Raw genomic sequence first — 27,433 nt, forward strand, 5'->3', positions numbered from 1 at the left:
TTGCTAGAATTATCTCTTTCTTATTGACTTCATACATGAGCTTATGAAATGTAATTAGGAACAATTTTCATATAAAGCTTTTTCAGAAACTTAATGAACTTTTTTTGTATCTAATGCTAATATTTCTTATACGAAAATATTCACCATTTCACATTCTCCTGTTGGTTTTTTTTAGATTCAAAATGCTTATTTTTTCCCCGTTTACACGCCAGGAATTGAAGCTTCGTTCTTCTTTCCAGCTCATTTTATAAATGTTAGGTTTATAAAAAAAAATAAGGTTTCGAAATAAAGTTACATTTTTAACTAGAAAACTCGCTTCTGATAAAATGTTTTTCATAGGCATATTAAATATGCGTTAATTAAATTTCCAAGACAAAGTTTACTTTGTATAACCATTTAATTCAAATTCTCCCAAATGTTTCCTTGCACGATAAAGATTTTTTTTTTCTGCTATCTAATCTTCTAAATCTATTTTTAACAAAACAAACACAGAATCTGGATACCCAAGAATGAATTCCCGCCAATAAAAGATTTTATCTATTGGTTTTTGAAATATATTGCATTATATATTAAATAATAATTTAGATCCACAATTATAAAATAATGTATATATATCTCATTGGAATTATATTTTTATATAGAGGATAATGAATTTGTATTTATTAAAATTTATCAGACATCCATTTTCCAAAATTTGTATTATTTCTGAAAATAATTACAAAATGTGATTTATAAGACCATGATTTATCATAAATTTATTGCAATAATTTCCAACAATATATAATATATATAATAAATTATAGCTTTGATCCACATATATAAAAGAATGTGTATTTATCTCATTAGAATTGTATTTTTATACAAATACTAATGGATTTGTATTTATTAAAATACCCTAGACATACTTTAGGCGTCATTATCCAAAATTTGTAATATTTTAAAAATTAATTACAGAATGCGATTTATAAGACCCTAATTTTATATGCTTTATAATAAATTTATTGCAGTAATTTCCAACATTATATATTAAATTTTGACATTGATTCAAATTTATAAAATAATGCATATTTATCTTATTTGATTTGTATTTTTATACAAAAACTAATGAATTTGAATTTATTAAAATTCAATAGACATTCTTTAGACGTTACTGTAAAACAATTTTAATTATTTCACAAATTAATTACAAAATGAGATTTATAAGACCATAATTTTACATGCTTTATCATAAATTTATTGGAATAATTTCCAACAAATATATTGATACATTTAATTTAAAACTGTTTTAATATTCTGTGGTTTAATTGCGTAAATAAATAATTGAATTTTGAAATTATCTTCGTAATTTAAATGATTTTATGAAATTAGTATGTAAAGCTGCATTATAATTATTATATATCTTATTGAACTCAATTTATCAACTCAACCAAACTCAAACCAAAAAATTTTAATAATAAGCAACCAACTTTCCTAAATGTCTTCTTACCCCTCAATGCATTGAATATATGAGCATTACCTCAAATTAATATTTTAATGCCTAAAACTATGTTTTTGGATTTATAATTTTTTTAAGAAAATTCAATTATTAACAGATAATGCAATAGTTTTTGGAGTATTTAATCCATTAACAGTGAATCTCTTTTTTTTTTCGTTGGAAAAAGTTACTTGGCATTTTCCTTATATATAAGTTTGAACACATGCAATGTAATTCTAAAGTATCATTCTCTTGTGAATTACATTTCAAGAAATTATTTGAATTCTCAATGACACAAGAAGAACTTTTTCAACAATTCAACTAATTACTTTCCTTTGCACGTTTGACATCCTCATTGACATTAATTGCACGTCTCGATTTAAGTATTCTTAAGGACGTACTTTTTATCTTCTAATTCAGAGCAGAAGGTTTCTTGAATCTTCTAGCAATAAACTTTCTTCTCATTGGCATTCTATGAAAATGTTTATAAAAAAAACCAAATTAAATATTTTAAGTGAAATGTATCATCACTATCGTTTTCTAAAAAACTTAGAAATAATGTACAAAATTCATTAAAATGCGCCAATGTATGTTATAATTCTTAGATTAATTATAATTGTTCATATACTATCATGGAATCTTAATTAAGGAACTTTTATTTTAGAAATTCAATTAAAAGCTAAACAACATCAGATCTGTTTCATAACTTGTACACTATAAATGCTGCATTTCCTGTGTATTATATAAATCATGTAAATTGTATGAAGTATGCAGTCATTTATCTCACAAAATTTATTTATTTTTTTTGTTTGCAAAAGCATGAATTTTTAAATGGTATTTTTCAGACAAATATTATAAAGCATCTACAAGTATTTATCCCTGTTTATAAGTAATAGAAAATCTGATCTATAAGCTCATACAGTATTTGGAAATATAAAGTAAATCCCTTCTTTTTAAGGAAAGCATTTTGTTCATACATTATGACAATCCAATTGCTATTATATAAAAGATGATCAAAGAAGAAAAACTGCGAAATTATTCAAAACTCAGTGTATAAATTCTTAGTTAAAGTAGTAAACACAAAACCTCAATCTTATAAGATTGATAATACCAACCTGATGATGTAGAGTGAGCGGTTTTCTACCGGTTTAAATGTATGGATTTTAATCTACATCATTTAATGCCCGATTATTTAGAGCAAACCGACTTAACCGAAATAATTTAGAGATGCTGAGAGGATGGTTATGAAATTATCCTCACAGGAATCTGCATTATTGCTGAAAATAAGACAGAATTTCGGAAGGATTAGTAATACCTAAGGTAGCAGCTCTGAAGGCAGAATAACTGGGGGGTAGTTAGATAATCGGGGTGACTATATAAAATTAGTTTTGTTAATGAATACCCTCAAAGTCAAGTTTCAACAAGGAAAAAATATTTATCAAACCATTATTTATTTGCCATTGTTGCATTTCCGTATTACCCGTAGCTCATCCTAGTAGCGTTTCTGGCTTTTCAATTCTACATAATTCTAGGTTGACTTTCTGCCTACTGTCTCTAACAGTTTTTATGCCAATTTCAATCAGAAAACCTACATTTATAAGTTGATCATATTTATAAAGATTAGATATACGGAAGAACTAAATCTTACAGTTTATTGGTAAAAAACGTACTGGTTCCTTCAATTATAGGAAAATACGTTTGTATAACTTCCCCATTCATAAAGAATGGATTACTTTGCACAATGAAGTAGTACAAGATTGCGTTTTTATATTTAAACTCGCATCAATATTTTTTCTTTCTTTTTTTGAATTCAATGATCGAATTTCACTATTGTTGTTTTTATGACACTTGCCACGGACAAGTCCGCTGTTCGAAGACAGCGATTTTAAGCCGGAGAGGGGGGGGGGGCGTCTCTTGTTTTTATAGTAGCGCCAACCAGGGCCAAGAGTACGACTTAATTACTCACGCATCACTCATTCGCTTGCACAATCCCTTTTTACAGGAGGGCATATTCACACATCTCACAGATAGGACAGATGAAGAACTACCATGCCCGAACCGGGACACGAACCCAGGACACCCAGATCACGGAGAAGACGCGCTACCCTTATGCCACTACGCCGGCGAATTTCACTATGGCCATGCAAAACAACATTGAAAAACCTCATTAAAATGTTTCCAAGTTATTGAAAATTTTGATGCTTAATTGTAATTCTGTTGATGACAATGATGATAAAACCAGATGAAATAATAATTAATTTAATTTTATGTCTACATCCAAAAATGTCTTTCCAATTCATTTCGTAGAATGTTTAATGAAGATATCTATTCTTCGGGTAAAACGTCTATAGAATTTTCTTTGGTACAAAAGAGACATCGATCGTACCTTTGTGTTCACAAATCTCTGGGACACGTATCCTTATCTCTTCTCTATCTGTTGATATTGACCTGATTACAGAGACAGTTGCCCTCGACTGAAAGACATCGATTTCGATTGATCCAACTTTGTTTTCACAGCGTATAGCCTGTTGATTGACCTGCCATAAATAATGGAATTTACTCAGAAACTGATTATTGCCGAATCGACAAACGATAATTTGCTAAAATTGTATATGATGCCAACATCTTTTACAAAGTAACTTTTTATTTGTCTTTAGAGAAACATTTTGGTTAGAATTTCTGGAGCATTCTTTTAAGAAACATTGATACTTTTTATAATATATTAATTAAAGATAAAGTTTATAAATTTAATGTGCGATTTTTCCCTTGACTTATACTACACATTTTGAAAGATGAAGGTGAAATTTTTAAGAGGGGATTTAAAATTTAATTTTAATTAAACTTTTTTTAATGAATAGTAAGTAGCAAATTCCATGTTTGATTAGATTCAACTTTAAAAGGCAGGTGTACTATTTTCAGTTTTATAAGAAAGGTTAGTGCAACAGCATTCTTATTTTCTGCTATATAAACTTCGGCTTAATATTTGGTCTAGATTATTGGAATAATGAGTGGATATCTTTTAGTATTTATTAACCCGTAAGCACACGCACTGTGTCTTCGTGACCCCCATAATTTCGCTTTTTTTGGATATTGTGGTGAATAGCATATAAGCCAGTTAACAACTACGCTACACGAGCATATGCTTTTGTATCCTGGTTATGTTACTGGACTGCTAACCACAAGGTCCCGGGCTCTATCCTAGGTTCTATCCTCACGCTACACGAGCATATGCTTTTGTATCCTGATCATGTTACTGGACTGCTAACCACAAGGTCCCGGGCTCTATCCTAGGTTCTATCCTCACGCTACACGAGCATATGCTTTTGTATACTGGTTATGTTACTGGACTGGCGAACCACAAGGTCCCAGGTTTTATCCTCAAACATCTCAAACCGCTAAGATATTCTAGGAATTTATAAACGTTTATACTTGTTACTTCCTACGTATTCATGGAGAAAGTAGAAGATTAGAAAAACAGAGAACGATGAAACAATGCATCTTATTTTTACAGGAGGTTTGGGAAGTCAAATCGACCCCTACGTAAGCTAACGACTCAGATTCTTTTAATGTTATGGTTATCACAGCGAGCAGCAGAGATTCAGTATTCTTTTCTCAAATCTTCCTGGTAATTGACAAAATGGTGAAAGCTCAGATTTGCCATATAGTCATAAAATTTTAGAAAACAATCATGATACAGAATAGGAACAAATCGCAGATTTTTATTACTCAGGAAAATCTGATTGAGTCCTTTCCTGCTCGTGAAAAAAGTAACGATACCTTATATAAAATGCATTATTTTATAATATGAATAAATTGTCTTGAAATGTATGTTAACAATTCATTTTTATTCTGAATGAAGAATGATAAAAGTTTTTTTGAGTAAATATGTAATAATGGAAGTCGAAAGTTATTAATTTTCTAAATTGTATATTTAAACTTCTTTTTTAACAAAATTTCAAATATAAACTATTTGTAAAACGTACAGTATCTCATTCTTCCGATAATTTTATACTTGAAAAATTACTTACATAAAAATTGATAATTTTTATATGAATGGAATAGGTAAAAGGAAAATTCAGAAAAGTTATGGAAAAAAGGGGTTAAGTTCAATATCGTTTTTCTTATTAAAAATATCATTTGTATCTTAAATGAGAATACATTTCCATGGAAACGCTTTTATATACTCTACATTATTGTACATATTGTACATATGTACATACATGTACAATGTCGTTATATATAGAACATGTATGTACTATATTTTGTTTTTTTATTAATAGCTAATAAGATAAGGGTTAAATGCCTGGTAATTTGGGGTCAAAATGACACCACGAGTATACTATTGTTCAAAAAATGGGTGCGTGATCTGAAGGGTTAAGAACTTAACCTGGAGAAATATTGTTATTCTGCTGTAGTATTAAATTTAAACTAATGTGTACTTATTAATATAAAACTAACGAAGACGATTCGTATATTTAAATATATATTGCCAATGTAAACATTTATCTTAAAATCAATGTCAATCATTATTTTAATTCTGAAACATTCTTACGTAATTTAACTTTGACCCATTTGATAATTTAGTATGTATAAGCTTTCTTTAGTTAATTCAGTGGGTATTTTTTTTTTAGAAATATAGAAACTCATTTGCAATATTATATGAAATACTGAATCATTAGATTCAGTCATTTTTATAGAACTTTGATTAAATCATTATATTGCATGAAATTTTAATTAAGTTTTTAATAATGGGAATTTATGTGTAAAAACAGAAGAGACTGACCACTTTTCTACATAATATAATGTAACGTTTACATTCCATTTTGACTCAAAGGATAATGTCTTTTCCAACTTCATTAACATTGACTAGAATCTTATTTAATAATTAAATATCCACATAGTTATAATATTATAAGTAATTGTGAAAGTGAAATCCAAGGATTTGGTTATATTTCATTATATTTTATACCCATAATCCTCGTTCTTCGAGGCGTAATTCTTCTTTTCACTTTCGATGAATGGAAGCAAGTTTTGTCATTTTTTTGGTAAACAAAGATAACTTGAAAAAAAAATTGAATTATAAAATCATTGGACATATTATTATTATATTATCGATAATTAATTATCAAAATAAGAACAATTCGAAGCTAATAAATAAAACAAAATAAATAAGAACATTTTTCAGTTACTGTATTTTCATGTAAGTGTCATTGATAAGCATTTGCGATACATTTCTTTGTAAAAGGAAAGTTGTTTTGACTTTTGGGAACGAGATTGCATATAATTTTAAAAGCTGCTGCCAATTGGGAAACTGAAATATTAAATGCAATCTCATTCCCATCATATATTTAAAAAATCAAGCCAAGCTCCTGACATATCATTCTCTTTTGAAACTGTTTTTTAACCAATATAGTTTCATCCGAAATTTATTTATTTGAATTTCCAAACCAAATTAACTTAACTTCTTAACAAATATTTTTCTACCTATCCCCTTCTATCGCTTTCATTTCTAGTTTATTTCATTAATACAGTAATTGTATCCATTTGAAATTGTGCTGGCACATTACTTTAAATAACATATTTACCGTCCAATGATAAAAAATTTACATTAGAGTAACAGAAGGAATATCTAGACTAAAGAAATCGGAAGAAGAAACGAAAGTCTTCCATTGCCAATATTGCCATGCGACTATGGTTGCTAAATTCTGCATGCGTTCACAGTATTCTTTTATCATCATAATGGAACCTTGAGTTAGCAAATCAAATCATTCAACCAATGAAGGTACGTATTTCCGAAAAATGCGCGATGCGCAAAGCTAGAGATGAAAGGCTGAATTCATAGTCACTTAATTATCTCCAATCTAATATCATACGAACATTTTAGCTGTTGAGTGCTGATTCAGGAATCGTTCGTTCGCTCGACCTTATTTTACAGTTACGAAATGGAACTTCAAAAGCTAAAGAGTGCCATTGAAATTAGAACATAATTCAATAAATATTCCCCATTCCTCCCATTTATTTTGCTCTTTATTTCGGAATGACATGGAAAATAGCGGAGCTATAAAATTCAGATAGTACTATCTATAAAAGTTCTAATAAATTGAATTTGTAATATCACATATTAAGGAATTTTTAAATGATGTATTGACAATTCAGCTGAATTTAAAATGCTTTTAACATGGATATCTAAAGATTGTACATATCCATATTCTATTCAAATCTAGCTCCATGTTTCATCAATTCAAACCATCTGTCATTTTTTTAATATAAAAAAAATCCATCAAAGTAACTAAATTTGAGGACTATAAATAAAGGAAATTTAATAAGATTTTGAAATGTAAAATTTTAAAAAACCATTAGAAAATCAAATAAATTGTTGCTATCTAAGTTATTTTCTAAGTTAAGTGAAACGTTTTGAAAATAAGATTGCAATAAAAAATTTTTTTGTGAAGCTGTTTGTTATCATTTCTCAATTTATAATCACAAATTTATATTTTTTACTTTTGTAATCAATTCAATTATTTTGTTAGTACAGTTATTTCACACATATACAGGATCAAGATGTGAAAAAGAATATAATTGTATGTCAATATGTTTACTATGTAACGACATAAAGCTATTTCACCCCGTCTACTCAAAGGCATTCGGATTAAATTTAAATAACTGGATAGCAGCGACAGAATTGGCCTTAACTAGCGTTGAGTTCTGAGGGCCATCACCGGACACGGTACAACCCTTCCCGGGGGTATCAGTCTCGTCATCGGACGAAGATAGCCCAACTCCTACCATTCCTGTACCTCCTCGGATACTAAAATCAAACATCTTTCCAGAAGCTTCTAATAATTATATGATATCCCCCCTCCCCCCTGGTGGGAAATGCTTACTATATAATCCACTGACAGATTTTAGAGTAAAGAATTTTCAGATTAATTGTAGAATAGGTCTCAATTATTGAAATTTCTCAGAAAAAGCTATTGCACTTTTTATTTAGATTATTTTACCAATTTCTGATAATAAGTGATATTACGTCATTATATATATATATATATATATATATATATATATATATATATATATATATATACAACTATGTTTTTGGAAAAATGAATATTTTGTATGTGCATGCCGGCGGTTTATTGAATATATTAATAGAGGTGGAACTATCAAATTTATCTAGAAATACTGAAATAAAACTAATTTCTAGGTATCAGACTTTTTTGAAAATTTTAGTTAATTAAATTCCAAGTAGGACGTAGAATTTTTCTGATATATATTTCAAAATTTTTATATCAGTAATTTGATTTTTATTTCATTTTTAAATTTAAAAAAAAACGCCTTTTTTTACTCTAAATTATTTACCATTTTTTTCTGATTTAAAATATATAACATTAATTTTAAAAACAAACACCAATATTACATGGAAAATTAATTTTTTTCATTGTTTCCTTGAATATTTAATCTGTTTATTTGCTGCCCCAATTGAAAGCTAAATAAGAAACATTCTGCTAATTACTTGACAAGTTTCACAGTGAATAAAAAAAATTAAATTACTTTTTTGAATAAATGAACATGCAATTTCAGATATAATTACCCAACATTTAAGCTTTTTAGGTTATTATGATATTATGAGTTTCGATTTCATTAAGAAAACTTTCCATTCGGTAACAGAAACATGAAAACAAATTGATGCATAGTAGATTTACATAAAATCAATTGCAACCAAAAGTTCTAGTGAACCAGCTTATTTTCAAAGGCGTCTTATCTCTTCTTATTTTTACTTATCTTAACATTTAATGAAGATGAATGTATGTTAGCGTTTGTGCTCTAAAGGTCAGACCATTCCACCAAGAACACCGTACTTGGTTCATATATGCTTTGAAGCGGGATAAAATGCACATTTGATTATTTTTTTTTGAAAAAATTTCGTTTAGAATTTCAATGAATTAAAAAATGAAGCAAACACTTTTACGTTTTTCTGCGATAACTTACAAAAATATTAAAGGGCAAAAATAATTTTTTATATTATCTTAAAATTCAAAAATTCTCTTTACAGTAATATCAATGTTTTAAATATTTGTTAAGATTCTATATTTAATGAATTTTTAAAGAACATTTAAACCAGAATTTCCAGGAATCAATAGTAAATATGAATTTGTGTGTTCTCACTCTACAAATTAAACCGTTTGATCTATAACTACTAAATGTTGCACATATATATTTGGAAGAATGAGAATATGCGATTTGAAGTGACTTATTTGAATTCTTAATTAGAATTTCAGTTAATTGAAAATTGAACGAAATTTTCCTGTTTTTTTCTGCAATAACAATAAAAATAACAATAATAATAACAATAAAAATTATTATAATAGAATAAAAAAAAATAATTCCAATAGAAATTTCAAGTTCAAATTTTACTGAAGTTGACCAAAAATTACAGAGATTAACAGAACGATGTAAAGCTTCCATAATAGTATGCGTTTTATGATTATCAAAATTTGTTTAAAATTATTTTACTGAAAAATTTATTAACATACAAAATTATATAAAACAGTGAATTAAAAATTTAAGCAACCATTAATTCCGGAGAACCAGTTGGTCGCCAAAGACGCTTAGCAACCAACAAATTCAAGGTGAATAAAATTGCGACTCGTATTGAATTCTAACAATGGAAATGAAACGTTGAATTAATTTATTTAAATATAAATGCATTTATCTTGTTATAATGTCAATATTTATTTAATAGAAATCAGGCGGAATCAGACGAAATCCAAACATTATATAAATATATCGAAACAAATCAGTATGTAAACTCTGAAATATTTTACTTGGCGTTCTTTAAAAGTATCGCAATACTAAGTCATTAAATAAATTAATATTGGTGAAATGAGAGCTTTAATGTCATCGTGGAAAAACCATCAGATATTTAAACTATCGTTTTTACTTCCTCGATATTTTTTATCGTTATATTATCGATTTTACTTTCTCGATATATAGAGATAGTAATTGTCAAAAGATCCGAACTCAAAATTTTAACAAATCACCACATTTTAGATAGTCTTGAGTTCAAAAAATAAATTTTTGGAAAAATGTATGTCCGTCTCCTTGTCTGTGACTAAGATATCTTAAAGTTTTTAGCTAGACGGTTGAAATTTGGTATAGGGTCTTTACACAAAAGTTGCAGATTTCTTTCAAATGTAGAATAAAATTTGTTTAGAGGATGTCCATCTGTTTGGCTGTTCGAATATAAGTTAACTCGATAATTACAAAACGAAGACAGCTAGATAGATAAAAGTTGGTACACTGATTTAACATCTATACTGTAAGTGAACCAACTGACTCTCCGATCCGCCACGAAGGCACACGGATTTAAACCATGAGGCTGAATAACCGGACCACCGCAACAGCAACACTGACAGGAACTGTGGTTGAGTCCTAAGGGCCATCACCGGCCAAGGTACAATCCTCCCCGAAGGGAGTACGTCCCGTCATAGATGGGAGGAGTCAGATCCCCCACCTATTTGTGTACCCTCCAAAGTGGCGAAATCCAACCACCATGCCGGAAGAATCTCATCCTCATTTTGAGGTGCTCCCCGAGGGTCTAGATCTATACTTTAAACAAATTTTGAGCCGAATCCAACAACCAGATGACTGTCTGTCGGTCTGTATTTTCAGAAACATGTAAACGCAATAATTTAAAAATGCAATGATGTAAATATATTGAATTTGGTATGAAATTTTATGAACGGAAGTGTAGTTTTATGTTAATTTTTTTGTTTTAATTGGTAAAGAAAAACGTCTCTAAAATACAAATTCGATTTTGGGATACTATTAACGCATGCCCTGGATTAACCGCCAAATAATTCGCCTAATATTGCACAAAAATAACATATTCAGTAAAAATGCATTCAGCATAAATGCTGAAATCATATCAAAATATATTTCGTAACTATTGTGCGCCAATGCCATGTAAGGCATTCTGTGGAATAACAAGTTTATTAGAATCTATACGAGAAAGTTCTGGAAAGACCACTCCTACTGTTTTGAATCAGCTTTCATTTTACCGTTTGATTGGCGCAGTATAACCAAATATGGTTCTTGTGCCATAAAACAATAATCAAAAAAACAAACAAACCTACTGTTTTGAAATTGGTACGCAAGAACATCAAATAAATCAAGATTGATTAAATTTATATTTATAATGTTTTCATGATTTCGCAGATAGTTTTTATTTCCAGAATATATTTAAACGTATAAAAATACTTCAGTTTCAGGGGGAAATTTAAATATTGCACATTCTAGCGGGAAATAAATTATGATCCATTTAAGTCATATTTCTAAAATACTTTTTTTTTCTTTTGTCAAATAAAATTCATAAATGCATCATACAATCTTATTACTGATTCCAAAGCACTATAAATTTATAGATTTATTGCTTTTCTATGATAATGACAAATTCGAATTTATTTCACATGTCTGAACTCGGAAGTGCGTGTACCGTGGATCAATACTTGTGAATTAGAAGATTTCAATACAAATTTTTCTTCCTGTTTTATCTCTTTTGATGAAAGTTCTATCAGTCTTCCATTGTATTTGCGTGATGCTCTACAAAAATAAAAGAAAACGAAAGGGGAAACAATTTTTGAATTTTGTCTGTTTGCCCAGATATTCACTAAGAACTAAACGATTTATTCATTCTTACTGCTCGTTGTAGAGAATTCACCAACTGCAAAGTATAAAGCATTTTTGAAGCTGCGCCAGAATTCTACAATTTTCGTTCTTTTTTTTTTTTTTTTTTTTTTTTTTTAAGTTTACACTGTTAGCCCACTAACATTTATAAATATACTTACTACAAAGAAAAGTGTCAAGAAAATAACCAACGATAAGATTACAAAGTAAGATTTAACACATTTCGTAAAATATCACTAGGTAACAAAACAACAGTAGAAACAATGGGGATCAATTACTAAGAACAACATGATATATTGTCTCTGGGAAACATCAAGAAAGCTAAATTTGTTGTAATATGAAAGCAGTAATTCAAAGATATGCCTTGAAATTTTTGTTAGTAAATTAAAAGTGTATTAGTCAGGTCTAAATATAATACTCATCAAATTTATCTTAACATATGTCCAAAAATGTCGAGTTAAATTTGCTTTAATTCAAATTTTTTATTTCGTAAACTATGACATTCGGGTTAATGTAAGATTCCTAGCATACTGCTATTGTAGGAGATCACCTAAAACGCATATTTTGAAAGGCACTTTTTCACAGACACAAAATGGAATTTTTGTGCAATACATCCCAAATGTTTTCTACAATATATTGGATCTTCCCATGAATGTCATGTCGAATAACTTTTAGCATTCTTGGACTTTCTTAGTATATCGATTGTTAGACGTTTTAATTAAATTAATTAAAATAGGAATATTGCCATTGTATATAAGAAAATTGTAAACTCAAGTTTGCATTTAATACTTCATAGTCGTTGTATGTACATCGTTTTATTTTAGAATTGACATGAGAAGACGCAATGCAATTTTAAATTACAAAATAAACTTCAAATAAGTTTTTTTCTTAAGGGAAATTTGGTATTTTACCAATTATTAGACATTATTTTAACACCTAATTACCCCCTCATTCGTTGTTAAAATTGAAAATAATTTATTAATTATCCTAACTAAATAAAAACTTCCAGATTAGATTCGACTTTTAACATTTCTCATAGTTTGTTTCTTATGTTTATTTTTTCGTACTTTTCTTAAATCACTTGAATGCCAACGAATGTGAATTTTTATCGATTCCTTGTTATATATAAATATAATATAACAAGGAATATAATTAATATTACAAATAATATAATTAATTAATATAATTAACAAGGAAGGTAATTAATATTAATTAATTAATAATGTTTTAGAGAAGATTTTATGACTGCCAACAAATTTCACTAGCATATAATACTAGCGAAAGAACGAAAATAAATAAATAACATTTAGTTGTAATTTTCGCCAGCAGGTGTCGTCCTAAAGCGATTTTTCTCGATTGCTTTTATTACTGAAAACACATTGACTCGCTGTTACAATATATTGGCAAGTTCTTTTTTTAATTACACAATTGCAACAACAAAGGTGCATCAAATTGCTGATTTCATGCAAAATAGTGCATTGCTTCAAATTAATCGTCCGCTTCAAACTTTCATAAAGCGCTATTTCACACTATACCATGTGATGATTCGCCATATTCACCACCATCACCTAATTTCACACCATGTGTTTTTTGACTATGAAGCTTTTTGAAAGTCCGGGGATTTTGTGCTTAGAACAGACAACCTTTGATCTGAAGGACAGTATTAAGCTCCACATTAGTTTCTATCATACATGACCCTTTACACTTTACAGTAGAAAATAATTTTCAGAACTTGACACGTGATTGAAAATATTGGAGAACTCATTAAGCCTTCGTAATGTTGCTTTCGTTAATTTGTCATTGCATAGCCTAATATGTTTTTAATTTTATTTGTTAGCGCAAATTGTATCTGACATTATTCTTTTTGTTTTATTTGAGACATGCACGTGGGAAAAAAAAATGCAAGCCATTTTAGGCATTCAAGCAAAAGTTTTAATATACTTAGTTTGAAAAATTTTCAAGCAAAAAAAAACCCTCATCTTAAAAGGGATATGAAGTTTAATTTATTACAAGGGAGTACATATTTGCTAAATCCAAATATATGCATCCTTTCTTTTTAATATTAAAAAAGTATTTAATTTTTTTTGGTTCTAAAAAGTACAATTTAGTTTGCCTCGGATTGTTTCAATCAGTGCGATATGTGAACAAAATTAATTGTCTCATTTCATTCGAGGACATAATTATCTTCTGAATAAAATAATATATTACTGATTTAAACTTTTATTGAAGGTACAAAATGAAATATACATGCATACCATAAATAAAAATTTTCTTTTTAAAAATTTTGTTCCATTTTTGACTTGGAAAATATTTTATATTATTTATAATAATTAAAATGAATAAAATTTTAAATTTCATTATACTATGTCAATAATTGTATTACTTCTAAAAAATTCAAAATCTTTCTTTTCGCTCAATTGTTTGAGATACAATTTATAAGAATTAGAAATATGCAATATTGCATAAGAAAATATTTTGATAATCATGACATTATTTAAATCTAAAAACAATAAATTGTTGCAACATTTTACTTTCTAGTCTTGACTGTGCAATTATAGATACCAATATGAAATTTTTATTTAAAGTATTTAAGCTAAGATTTCCATCATTTAGATATGAACAATTCATGTCAAACAAAATAAATTTTATAAAAATTTTTTTATTCAAATCTTACTCAAATTTTAGCCCATAATAATTATGTTTTAAAATCTCAACCCTTCCCTTACATAAAATTGATATAAAGTGATGAATAGCATAATAGATAAAAGGAACTTGGAATTATGAAATTGGTTACCGTAAGGCGACTTCCATTTTTTTTTTTTGCCCAGTATACGTCAACATGTAATGAGATACGAGATATGCGATAACTGCCCACATATCATTCTGAAGTATGACTCAATTCGCTAGTGAATTGTTCAGATGAATCATTTCCCTCTTCAGAGATATCATACAATTTACCGTTCCTTTCTTTGAAAGCATAGGTTTCTTCTTGATTTTTGAAACGTAACAAATTTGTCCAAGAGGTTCCAGTTCGGTGTCTTTTCAAATATTTGTAAAACAAAAAAACAAAAAAAAACCCAAGGATTTTATGCTATTGAAACTCAAATAATTATATTTGCAATATTGAATGTAATTTCGAAACTCTTGTATCTAAAATTTATTCATTAGAAAATGAAGAGATCTGCAGCTTTTATAAAGATTTTAAATGAACCATAATATGGTAAAATAAGCTATATGTAGTAGCATATATCAGTCCATAGCATTACATATAAGCTTATATATGATAGTGTTTAATGCATGCGCACTACTTAAAGTTTATAATTAATGTACTTTAAATTTAATCTAGTAAAATAATTTTATTGAAAGAAAAATAATTATTATCTCTTTGGAATTAGAAAACCTAATGGTCTTTTCTATTGTGGATTTATTACGTCATCTTTATACATAAAATGTAACAGACTTTAAAGATTTTCATTGGCCTCTTATGTATTTAAGAATCTTTTTTCTTCCAATAATCCTGCAATAAAAATTAATTCAAACTATGGGTAATTTTCATTTTTTTTAGAAAAACAAATTATTGAAACAATTGGTAAGTTATATAACAAAAAATTGCACGGAGAAACTACAAAACCCATGCAGTAAATTAAGACAAATATATGCATATGTCATTTCTTACAAAAATTAAAATAAAACTTTTCTGTAAAAAAAATTATACCAGGACATTTTTGTATCTTTTGTTTGTAATTACGTAAACAAAAACATATGCTTCTAATATAATACGAAAATAATAGAAAATACTAGGTTTACCAAATTCTATATAAATTGATATTTGATGTTTGCTAATTTAAAGGAAGTTCTTTCCGATTTCAGTCTAGTCATGCTCAAAATTATCTATTTGTTTTAACTTTGAATTCTTTAGCCCTCTGATCTCTTTTATCTTAATTTTATTATTTCAATTTAACAGTCTACTTTATTCCCTTATAAATGAATATTACTTTTGAATTTGCTTTATAAAAGCTGAAAATAAATATATAAACTTTTTTACAGGGTTTTGCTGCTATTTAAAAGATTTATTTGATATATGTATAAATAATGCATGAATTTTCAATGACTAAAAGTATGCACTTATAATAATTAAAATATATTAATAAATCTTTTTTTCTGAAAGTAAATTATAACAACGTTTTGTATTAATTTTTTTTCTGTATTTCAGATATTTGTATTTGTATAATGAATACAAATAATATTTATAATGAAATTTAAAATTTTTCACAAATAAAGTTCAGCAGGTATTAATTAAATGCTCCACAAAATAAGCAATGTGAAATGGTAGTAAAATTTAACTCCATTTTAAACTTATTAACTTTTTAATTATCAATCAAAATTATCGATTCATATTATTATACCGAAGAAGGATTATAGAATTATAAAAGTATTGTAAATAGTATGTTCCACACGTATGTGGAAAACGTGCGGAACTGCTTTTGCTACTTTTATCATTTGTTTTAGAAACACAAGCGGGCATGTGTGGTCCATGTGCACGCACTTGCACATGGTCTCATATATATTTGTCATGGTAAATGTGATTAATTCGGGTGATTTTTATTAACATCGGTGATCATTTATAATCACGGTTAAACTTATTTGTAGATCGTTGATTATGAAAAATAACCAGTAATTATCATAACCTCCATTTTATCATATTTACCATTATATCTTGGACATATTCTTCCTCCTTTTTTTTATTTTAAAAAAATACACACACTGGCAATCAAGCAAGGTCTTAATTCGTTATTTGATCTCACAGTATTATATTGGGTTATACATCAGATTCCGTTGGCTACTATATTTAATAACATTAAAAGAGAATACTTCATTCTTGTTGCAGCATCTGAGAAAATTGAATTAAATCCTAATGGTCATTACCAACCGCGATAGAAAACGACTTTTAAGAAGCATTTAACATCATCGTAGTGGGGGTAACTCGATCCCACACCTTACTTTACGCTACAATGAAGCGTTAGCGGCACGGCAAGCTTCTCATTTCCAGTTTTGGCCTTTTTGTACTTCGCAGGAATATAAGATTACATTTTTTTTTATTATTATTATTTACTCAAACATGCACAGCAACGACCACGTGCACAAGCAAAAAAAAAAAAATTATATCGTTTCAAGACTAGTGTTTATAAGTGTAATAATTATACCATTGAAAATAATTATAAAAAAATATTTAAATATGTTTTTAAAAAATATTAAAATCAGAAAAATAAACTGTGCAGAAAGGAAATTGCAGTCAACAAAAACTTCATTTTCTAAATCTGAGAGTGTTATAAAAATTCTTTCTGTAATATAATTTTTACCAAAGCTATGCAAGAAGAACCTTGAATATTGATTAATATTAAATAAAAATTATATTTCAAATTTTGAAGAACTTTTTCTTGGTAAGCAGCAATTACAAAACAAGTAACTATCCACCAAATATGGGAACTCGAAAAATTCAACTCTTTGACAAATTTTGTAAGATTTTGTCAAATGCATGTTGAATGCCAAACAATATGTAAAACAGATAGTGCGAAATCTAATTAATATTATCCATGTTAAAGGAATACTTATATATATCGTCAGGAAATTTTGTATGACAAAATATTAACCATTATATTAGAAAGATATTTAGTAGCGACAGTAACTTATGATATCATATTTGCCTCATAAATAATAATTAGGTTCGCAGTTTAGCCAGGAGACTTTCCTACATGTAGGATTAAGATGCTAAATATAGTTAGATATTCTCATGGTGATATGGTATAGATATTAAGGAAGTCTGATAACAGCACTGGTATCGTACGATTTTGTGATTCAGATTCAAAATTATATTATGATTCTAAAGAGTTAGTTTCAATTTCGGATAATGCTGTTAGATCTGTTAATTTTCCTCAATAAATCATAGCATTTTTAATTTGTCTTTATACGAAGTATAAAATAAGTATTATTATCGTCAAAAATTCGAGCTGAAGATTTTGACGAATTCCCAATTTTTAAAACATCCCGAGATAGAAAAACTCATTTTATGCATTATGTCTGTCTGTAAACACGGTAACTGAAAAAAAGCTAAATTGATGAGATTTGGTTCCTCGACTAACGATCAAATTTACGGATATCTTTCAAGTTTTGAACGAAATCTATTCTTTGGAATTCTTTCTTTCTGTCTATTCGCTTTTGTACGCTTGTGTCTTGTAAGGCATTTGTGTACCAGAAGTTAATAATTTCATGGCGGGGGCGAGGTTGATAAGAAGTTAATAAGAGAGTATACAAGAAAGTTTTGAGGAGACATCCCCCCTTTTAAATATAAAATCATATACATGGATGGATCATGTAAATGAAATTAATCCACAAAGATTTTTATATTCCTAATTTTTAAACTTATGCACTTCATAATGGAGTAATTTTATCAATTCACATTTTTGCAAATAATACTTTCTTTATTTACAAATTTCTCTATAAATTTAATTATTCTTTCAGGCCAACATGATGTACAGTTTCCGTTAATAGTAATAAAAATCGATTCAAACCAGGTCACAATAAAAAAATAATCATGTTCGATTATGAAATGAGTATTGTTTGATGATCTTCATATTGCCCCGAAAGAATTAGCATTGCGAACATAACTCGATTCTGGTTCGCTTTCTTCTTTAATTCAATAGTAACATGAAGAAATACTTTCAAAGATGAAAAATGGTAAAAAAAAAAAGGAAGTGAATCTTTTTCTTTGTGAAGAATATTATAGCAGGCATGACTCTTGATGACAAGGCTTCAAACGAGATGCAAATCATAGCAATTTTGACAAATAGTAATTTTAAAGAGATTAGTTATAAACGGAGATAAAGTACTTTTTTCGTAAACTATAAGGACCGTTATCAATAATATTGTGTAAATGTTATCTACAAATGCTGTTTTTTCAACAGATGTGGAAACATGTACTGAAACATGTTATTTTAGAGTGATCGACCATATAAGATATCCTGAAGCGTTTAGAGAAGAAAAAGAACCATAACGAACCAGACAGTGCGGAAATCCAAACTTAAAATTTAGTTCTTTAGTTCAGTAATGAATAACCTTTCTTTTCTCCCACAAGAAAACCTGAAATCAAAGAGAAAAATAAACTGTTGATGTGTACACAAACACAATATTAGTATTTGGCAACATATACATAAGAAATAGATAATTAAATAGAAAACAGTTAAGCTGAAGAGCTACAGAAAACGTTTTGAACTCAATACTCCGAAGACAATAAAAGCTTGAATCAAGCGTTTTAGCTTTTTAGTGCTTATATCAGTTTTGTAAGAAGGTCATGACATTTTCTAGAAGGATCTCGTATTTCAGCTCTAATTAGAAATGTCGTCAAAATTTCTGTATTTTCAAGAATATTCAGCTTTGTCGCTCTGATTGGGTATCATTACCGGGAAATCCATTCAGTGCCCATTAAAAATATTTGTACCAATATCTTTTTTACTATGGGGCTAACCGTGCAGGATTGCAGATTCGTAACAATATCACATTTTCAATAAATGAATAAATTTCTGTTTAAATTGCTAGATTATGTGTACTTATTCGTCATAAATCATAATTTGCCATTTACTCTGGTTTATCAGCAAATAGTAAACACATGTTATGCTGCTCGTCACACTTGTTCGCTCCCGATTCACGCATGTTCTCGACTGTTAATATGCGGCAAAATGTCACTTTCTGGGCTGCTATAAACAAAAAAGTAAATGTTGCATAACATTTTCATTAAACACTACCGTATATTAACAAAATTTTATCCACCTTTATAGAATTAATAAATTGAAAACATTGTTTGAAAAGAATTTTTTGAGAATATTTGCAGAGTATATAGGAATGAAAACAATGAAACAAAATGTGTTTGAAGATTTCCAATTTAAAAATGAGTGTAATTGTTCAAATGATCATATTACTGCATAACTGATAGAAAATTTAGTAAAATATTTAATTTTCTTTGGAATCGACATATGTATATAATATCGAGAAACAATATAGTTTGCATTTTAAATTTCATTTAGTGTAAGTGAAATTTAATTGCATTTTTTTCTTCTTTTACTTGCATTAAAAACATTAGCATGAAGAGTTGAGCTTTCTATTTACAATTTAACCTGTTCTATTATCTTTCCATTTTAATGTTCCGTTTAAAATAGAGTTTTGATATATAAATGTGTCTGAAGTGTTATTTTTATTCTCTTTCAACATCTTAATATAATTAATTTTCTGCTTGAAGTAGATTTATAAATCTTTCACAGTAAATATTTAAATGATTCTTTTGGATTATTCAAATATTTATATCGCATGGAAAATATTTAAGTAAGGCTCTTTGGAGGATTCAGTTATCGGATATATTTAAATTTAAATTCCATTATATTAAATTTGTTCACTTAAGGCTTCTAAAATAGTATGAAGCTCTTTATGAATGCTTTAATGCCTATAAAACTAGTTCAAATTTTAAAAATAATGCCTGTGATTTAATTTGAATAGACGATCAAAAATGAATTAAGTCTATTGAAACTTTCATGAATAAGCAATTGCTTTGAAAAATAACTTAAGATATCATTCTGGAATTTATTAGACTTGAGTTTTACTTTTTAAAATTTTAATCCAGATAAAAGACATTTATTGAGTATGCAAGTTTTATCCTATCTATAGATACAAGCTTCGAATTTTAATATAGATTATTTTAACTATTCATTCTTAACGTTTTTATCATAATTTTGCATCATCGTATACTTTGAGCCTTTTCTTTAAATATACAATTTTTATTAATATTGTTAGTATTCAATTAATATTTATAGATTCAGTATGAGAACATTATACATTCAGAATATATTAAAATTAGTTTTATATTTTTCGATTATTACATTCAATATATTCATTTTGAATGAATTAAATTTTGTTTATAATATTGTCTACAAATATTGACCTTATATTATGATGTGTTCTGAAATCATTGATACTCCATTGATCTCTTTGGAAACGATGAAATATTTTCGTCCATTCCTTATTAAAAAACTATTTGATAAATTAATAATTAAATTTATTTTTAAGAATTCCAAAAAGAAGCCCTAGAAAATGAGAGATTTGTTAGTGTATTCAAATAACAAAATGATCTCACCATTAAGAATTCATATCATTATGTATATCAGCCACACATTCGAGTTAATTTTAGATGAGATACTATCATATAGGGGATATTTGCAAATAAATGCTTAAAATAGTGAAAACAATTAAATGAAACATCAAAGTCACTTAAATTTAATTGGGTTCAACCAATGATATTTTCTTATAAGAAATAGTTCATATTAAAAAAAGAATAATTTATGTTTGTTCATAGATCTGATATTTCAATAAACGGTCTTGTCTGTAAGAGAGTAAATAAATTAGTAATGAAGTCAAATTCAATAAAAGATATTAAAAATTGAACAACATATTAAATTATGCATATAACAAAATTTTTAATACCGATTTGCTCATTTAGGAATGAGGAAATTTAAAAGTAATATAGAATTGTAAAAGGGTGAAAATGCTGAAAAATAATAATATTTGTTTTAAAAAATAAGATAAATTCAAGGAAAAATACAAAATATCTTTTCTAAGGAGTATTATAAGCTTTCAGATATAGAATGGGATTCCCATAATGTAAGGGTTGATTCTAAGAAGATCAATCGATCACTAAAGGTCTCCGATTCAGAGTCTTATTTTAATGTTTGGTCTATCCGTTATTACTTGCGATTTAGAATTGAGAGGAAACATTCTCCTGCTGTAGTGGTCTGAAAATTTATAAATACTGTAGTAACTGTCAAGGAGTTCGTACATTATCGAAAATTTTCCGCGTCTTATTGCAATATTTGGTCTATCCGCTGTTATTTGCGCTTCAGAGTCATTGCGAGGGGACATTCTCCTACTGGAATGGTCTGAAAAATCCGATGGCAGCTGGTGAGCTGTCCACTTGTTTGTACATTAGCGACAACTACCAGCGTTTTGTTTCAATGATTGGTCTATCCGTTGTTATTTGCGCTTTAGAATCATTGCTAGAAGACATTCCCCTGCCAGAATAGTCTGGAGATCTATAAATCCTGTTGTAGATAAAGAGCTGTCCACTTGTTTGAACATTAGCGAAAACTACTAGGGCATCACAAACTAACTATTTCTGTCTCATCTTAAGACATGTAGAATAATCGAATAACCTGTACGTCGAGATAGCATTGTTGAGGATTCAGGTCCTAAGGACACGGTAAAACCTTTGCTGTAGGAGATAAGTCTCGTCATTGATAAGGTAGCCAATCCCGCACCGTTAGTATAAACAATCGGGTAACGAGAGCAATGGGAGTTTCCCATTCACTTTCGTTATCAATGGAGTGTTCCCTGGGGAGATAAAAAAAGCTACCAGGTAAATAAGAAACTAACCGTGGATAAGCTTCAAAATGGACTGTGCTTTATTAAATTAAATATGATCGATCACTTAATTTTCGACTTAATCATGCCCAATTTGAAAAAAAAAAGACTTGACTTGCGCCAACTTGAAGAAAAGAATTACGCCAGCTAGAAGAAAATAAAAGTACAATACAAAATAATCGCGATTAAATATTCCAAGGGATTATTGATATTATTATAAGGGCTATTATTTTCTTTGTAAATTTTATATAATCTTAATAGTTTAAATTTTTATTCTTTAAAGTATAAAATGAAAAAAATAAATATATTCGCCTTCTTTGTGTTTCTATTTATTTATTTTAGAAAATAATTATTATTTTGAAATTCACCATCATATCTTTAATCGTATATTTAATATCTGATGCGGAAATGTAACATTTAACGACATTTATGTAATCATTTCTTAAAATACGAGGAATTTTATTACATAACAGCTTAAAGAAACTCATTAAATCAGTCACAATCTACAGAAATAGCGGAAGAAAATACTTCGTTCAATTTAGCAATATACATTTAAAACTCTTTGCTACTTTCTTTAAACAAAACGAAATTGCAATCACTGGAACAAAAGACAAACGATCGCATAAAAATGTAGAGATGTATAAATATGATAAATAAAAAAAAATTCTTAATCCTGTAATGCACAGTTGGAAAAACTTTTTCCTCGCACATAAAAAGTTATTCGATTCCGAAATAGTTAAGAATAACTTTCTTACCAATATAAACAACTCAAGAACTTGGTGCGGTAAAATTAATTGGTTTTGAACGATCGATAATCCGTCTTTATAATAGGGTCACAGGCTCTTCCATGGAGATATTGAAAGAGCTTCGAATATCTATTGAAAGGAAGGATTCGATTTTTGAAAAGTGGATTCCTCATTTTAAAATGGGAAGGTAGATAATTGTTGCCTTCTTTTCACAGACATTTTTACATCCTGTGTCCTGCATTATCAATTGTTCGCAGTCCCACTTAAATTTAAGTACTGAGGGGAAGCTCAGGATATCCACCACAAACAAAAGAATCTTCTATAGAAGTTAAGGATTCGAGATTTTTAAGGACAGTTGAATTTGGAATGGAAATAGGATTACTTGGATATTAGTTTCCTTCATAACGATTGTTAACTCGGCATAGAAAGGATTAAATTCCTTTTCCGCAAGTATAAATTTAGTTGTTCTGATCACGCTTTTGTAGAAAAGTGGCTTTTTTCCGTACATGTATTTAAAAATATTCTTATTAATAGTGAACATAAAGTTAATCTGATATTAGATAATGTTTTCAATAATTTCATTAAAATGGGATAAATAACTTCGTCGATGATATTTTTGTTCTTTCTGCAAATAGTAAAAAACTCCTCTTTAGAAAATAATTGTGGTATTATATTTGCATAGCTCAGTCAAAAATTAAATAGCTTCACTATGTTTATAATTTCGATCAAAATACTTGTAGTTTTACTTAAAAATGCATTCAATGCAAATAATATAAAATCTATACAATAGATTTTATAGTAAAATTCGATTTAATTTTTCAATTCCTTCTATTAGCTCACTCTCTTTCTATATATATATATATCTTGTTCAAATTTTCAATCGTTAATAAAATAATTTTTATTCATCCACTCAAGTTCAAATACATTTTTTAAAACTTGTAGTGGATGATAATTGATGTTAATACAATTTTTTAAAATATAAATAAATTAATTAAATCTCTCCAGTAATTTCTATTTGGTCGTCAAAGTCGCCAAATCCGTCAACATGTCGACAAATCGTCGCCAAGTTTGTCTCCAAGCTCTATTTTGCCACCTAATATTGTAATTCTGTCATACGTATATACATATTTATATAAATTGTAATTATTTAATAAAAAGCAACTAAAATAAAAATAAAAATTGTTGACTTAAGTAGGAATTGACTTTTTTTTATTACTTGTTCTAAATTAACTTCTATAGAGAACTACGTATTACTATTGTGGGTAAAAATAGTAGTATTTTGCTATGAAAATATCGTGCAGTGATTATTTCCTAAGCAGAAGTTTATTACTACTTACGGGACCAACAAATATTTCATTGACTATATTACACAAATATCTGCTGTCTATCTGACTTACAAAAAAACACACTTTTATCTAAATTGTTGATTATTTCGTAAACTTTGGTCTTAATTTGCCTCAAAATAATATTCGGACTCCAATTTTCGACTTCTACATATAAAACTAAATTTCTGCGTTTCTCTGATTGGGAAGGGGGGGGGCTTTTTAAAAGAACTTTGTAAATGAAGAAGAAACTTATTAAGTGTAAAAAAGTTACAAAAGATTAAACTTTTGTGAGAAAAAAATATTTTAAATTACTTGCTGCTTTATTGTTGAAATCATATGATTGTTAAAGAAGACACCCATCAAAATTTGACTAATGTATTTTCTAGGAAAACATATTATACTTTCCGGGCATTTTCAGTTATCATTTGTTTTATTTTCATTAAATTTTGTAAGTCAATCTCTTCATAGTATTTAATTGTAGTGCTCCCCTTAATTAAATTGTGGTTTTTTATTGACAATTACTCAGAAAATCCACGGTCTTACTGTTAAATGTAATAAATAATAATTTTTTCTCCGATTAGGGACTTGTGTCAAGGTTTTAATCAATTAAGAAATGCAATTGCGTGTCTTAGTTTTTTTTCTGTGTAATATACACAGAATGAAATGTTTTTAGCATACCCTTGATTTCTCATTTTAATTATTTTATGAAATTCCTTTTTTATACAAATATATGGCGAGTTCAAATAATAGTTTTGAAACTGAAAGTTAAACAATAATATTTTTTGGGGCTTTTAGTGATATTTTCATATAATGATATTTCGTAGAATACGTAGAGAAAATTAGAAGAAAAAGAAAGAAAAATGAACTGAAAAATCGTTTCTATTATGGTCAAGGCGTATTATTTGTATCTTCCAGAGAAAAAATATACACCAGTGCCAGACAGACATTATTCATTCCGTAAGCCAAGAATATTTTGAAATTGATATATATATATATATATATATATATATATATATAATATATGACTCTTCGATCAGACGACGTTTTAAATATTTTATTGAATTTGTAAAATTTATACTCCCACCAATAGAATTGATTAAATTTTTATGATCTAAAAATGATTTAATCCTTTGAGACTTTCTTGAAATTTAAAATCTTTGCTAAAATGTAAAATTTTAGATAAGAATATCTCTCGCCGTTTCCATGAAAAGATACTTTTCTCATTTAACGAAACTGAAATCTCATCACCAGGCCATCATTGACTCAATTGAAACTAATGGTAAATAATTCTCAGTAATTGAGATTAAACATAATACTAATTACCTTCAAACTCACAGACTTTTCTATGCATCCTTTTCTGAAATTAAATAAATTAATTTGCAACGTACACTGGCGGAACAAAATCAAGATCTGCAATAATCATATTATACCTGGTTATAATTAATACTGCTCCTAACAAAGAATTCAATTGATTTTAGATTTCACAGCAAAATATACAACCTTATATCATCTCAGATTAGGCGAATGAATCGATCATCCTGTTTTGAAAAGCCCATATTACCACCATGTTCACAAACAACACACACGATGTATGCTTTTGTAAGAAATGTGCAAACTCAATTGTGATCTAAGCTAATCTTTTAGTTTCATTTATATTTTAATTTTAATTCGAATCCGTTTTTAAACAAGTTTTCATGCTTTATTCTAATTCTAATGATCAGGGATCTCAATAATCTTAGGTGTAGATTATGGTTTGTCTATCTGCTGTATGCCGAGACAATTATGTCTTCTTTCTCAACTAAAATAGTGTTTCTTACTGTAAAATTGAAATTGGTCCAGTTGCTGTTCGTTCCTCTGCTGACGAGAAACGAAATTCAGTTATTCTATAACATTTTTGAGCTAATCTTGGAAAATCTTTAACTATTCTACAAACATTCATTTCCTTTCTTTGTTGTCTTGTTTCGTGTGTGCTGATGATTTTAATTTAGTATGTAGATCTAGTCGAGTTCATGAATAAAAACTCAAGTTAACAAGCCATATAGCACCTTTCCTATCTAAAAGTGATCTTGGAGCTTCATCATTATTATTCTGAATTAAAATTAATATTTGGTAGAAGGTGTTTTACATAGTACTCATCTGTGTTTCGTCCAGTGAAAGATATGAAATGTCTTCTGCAGCTGTCTCATCAGTTGTCCACAAAATTTTGTTGAATCATATTTGTTTCTACTGGTTTTTGAATAATATTAAGAGAAAAATAAGCATAAAAATTCATAAAAAAGAATCATAAAAAAATTCTTTATTTTCATGCTCTTCAGTGTTTTTACCACCTAGGGCATTGTCGGCCAGTATGAGACAAACATTACTAAGGAAATCCATCAAGTGCGTATGAGCTATAGCGATAGAAGATAACCATGTTGGATAATCGAATAATAGGTTTTGTTTGACAAGAAAATACGAGACTTAAATAGGAAAAACCTATTACTTATAAAAAAAATAAAAACGAAAACATTAATTTAAAATCCAACTCAAATAGCAATAACAGCAGATTACATACTCAGAGAATTTGATCCGCAATTACACCTCAGAAAGAGAATGTATTTATCATTTCAGCATTTAAATCTTTCATAGCCTTCCATCAGGTAAGCAATGTTCTAGAAGAATCTCTATATATCGGCTCCTAATAGATATATCGCCATAATTCTTGTAGTTTCCAAAACGCTCATTTTATTTTTGTCAAATGGTCT

General features: G+C 28.1%; 1 protein-coding gene across 3 annotated transcripts in view; it reads left to right on the plus strand.

Annotated features, from left to right (window-relative positions):
* LOC129981225 (neural cell adhesion molecule 2-like) overlaps positions 1-27,433 on the plus strand; it is a 1,216,049-nt gene that overhangs the window by 15,258 nt on the left and 1,173,358 nt on the right. The gene's annotated exons all lie outside the window — the stretch shown is intronic.

This window comes from Argiope bruennichi, chromosome 8 (assembly GCF_947563725.1).
Source record: "Argiope bruennichi chromosome 8, qqArgBrue1.1, whole genome shotgun sequence".
Lineage (NCBI taxonomy): Eukaryota > Metazoa > Arthropoda > Arachnida > Araneae > Araneidae > Argiope > Argiope bruennichi.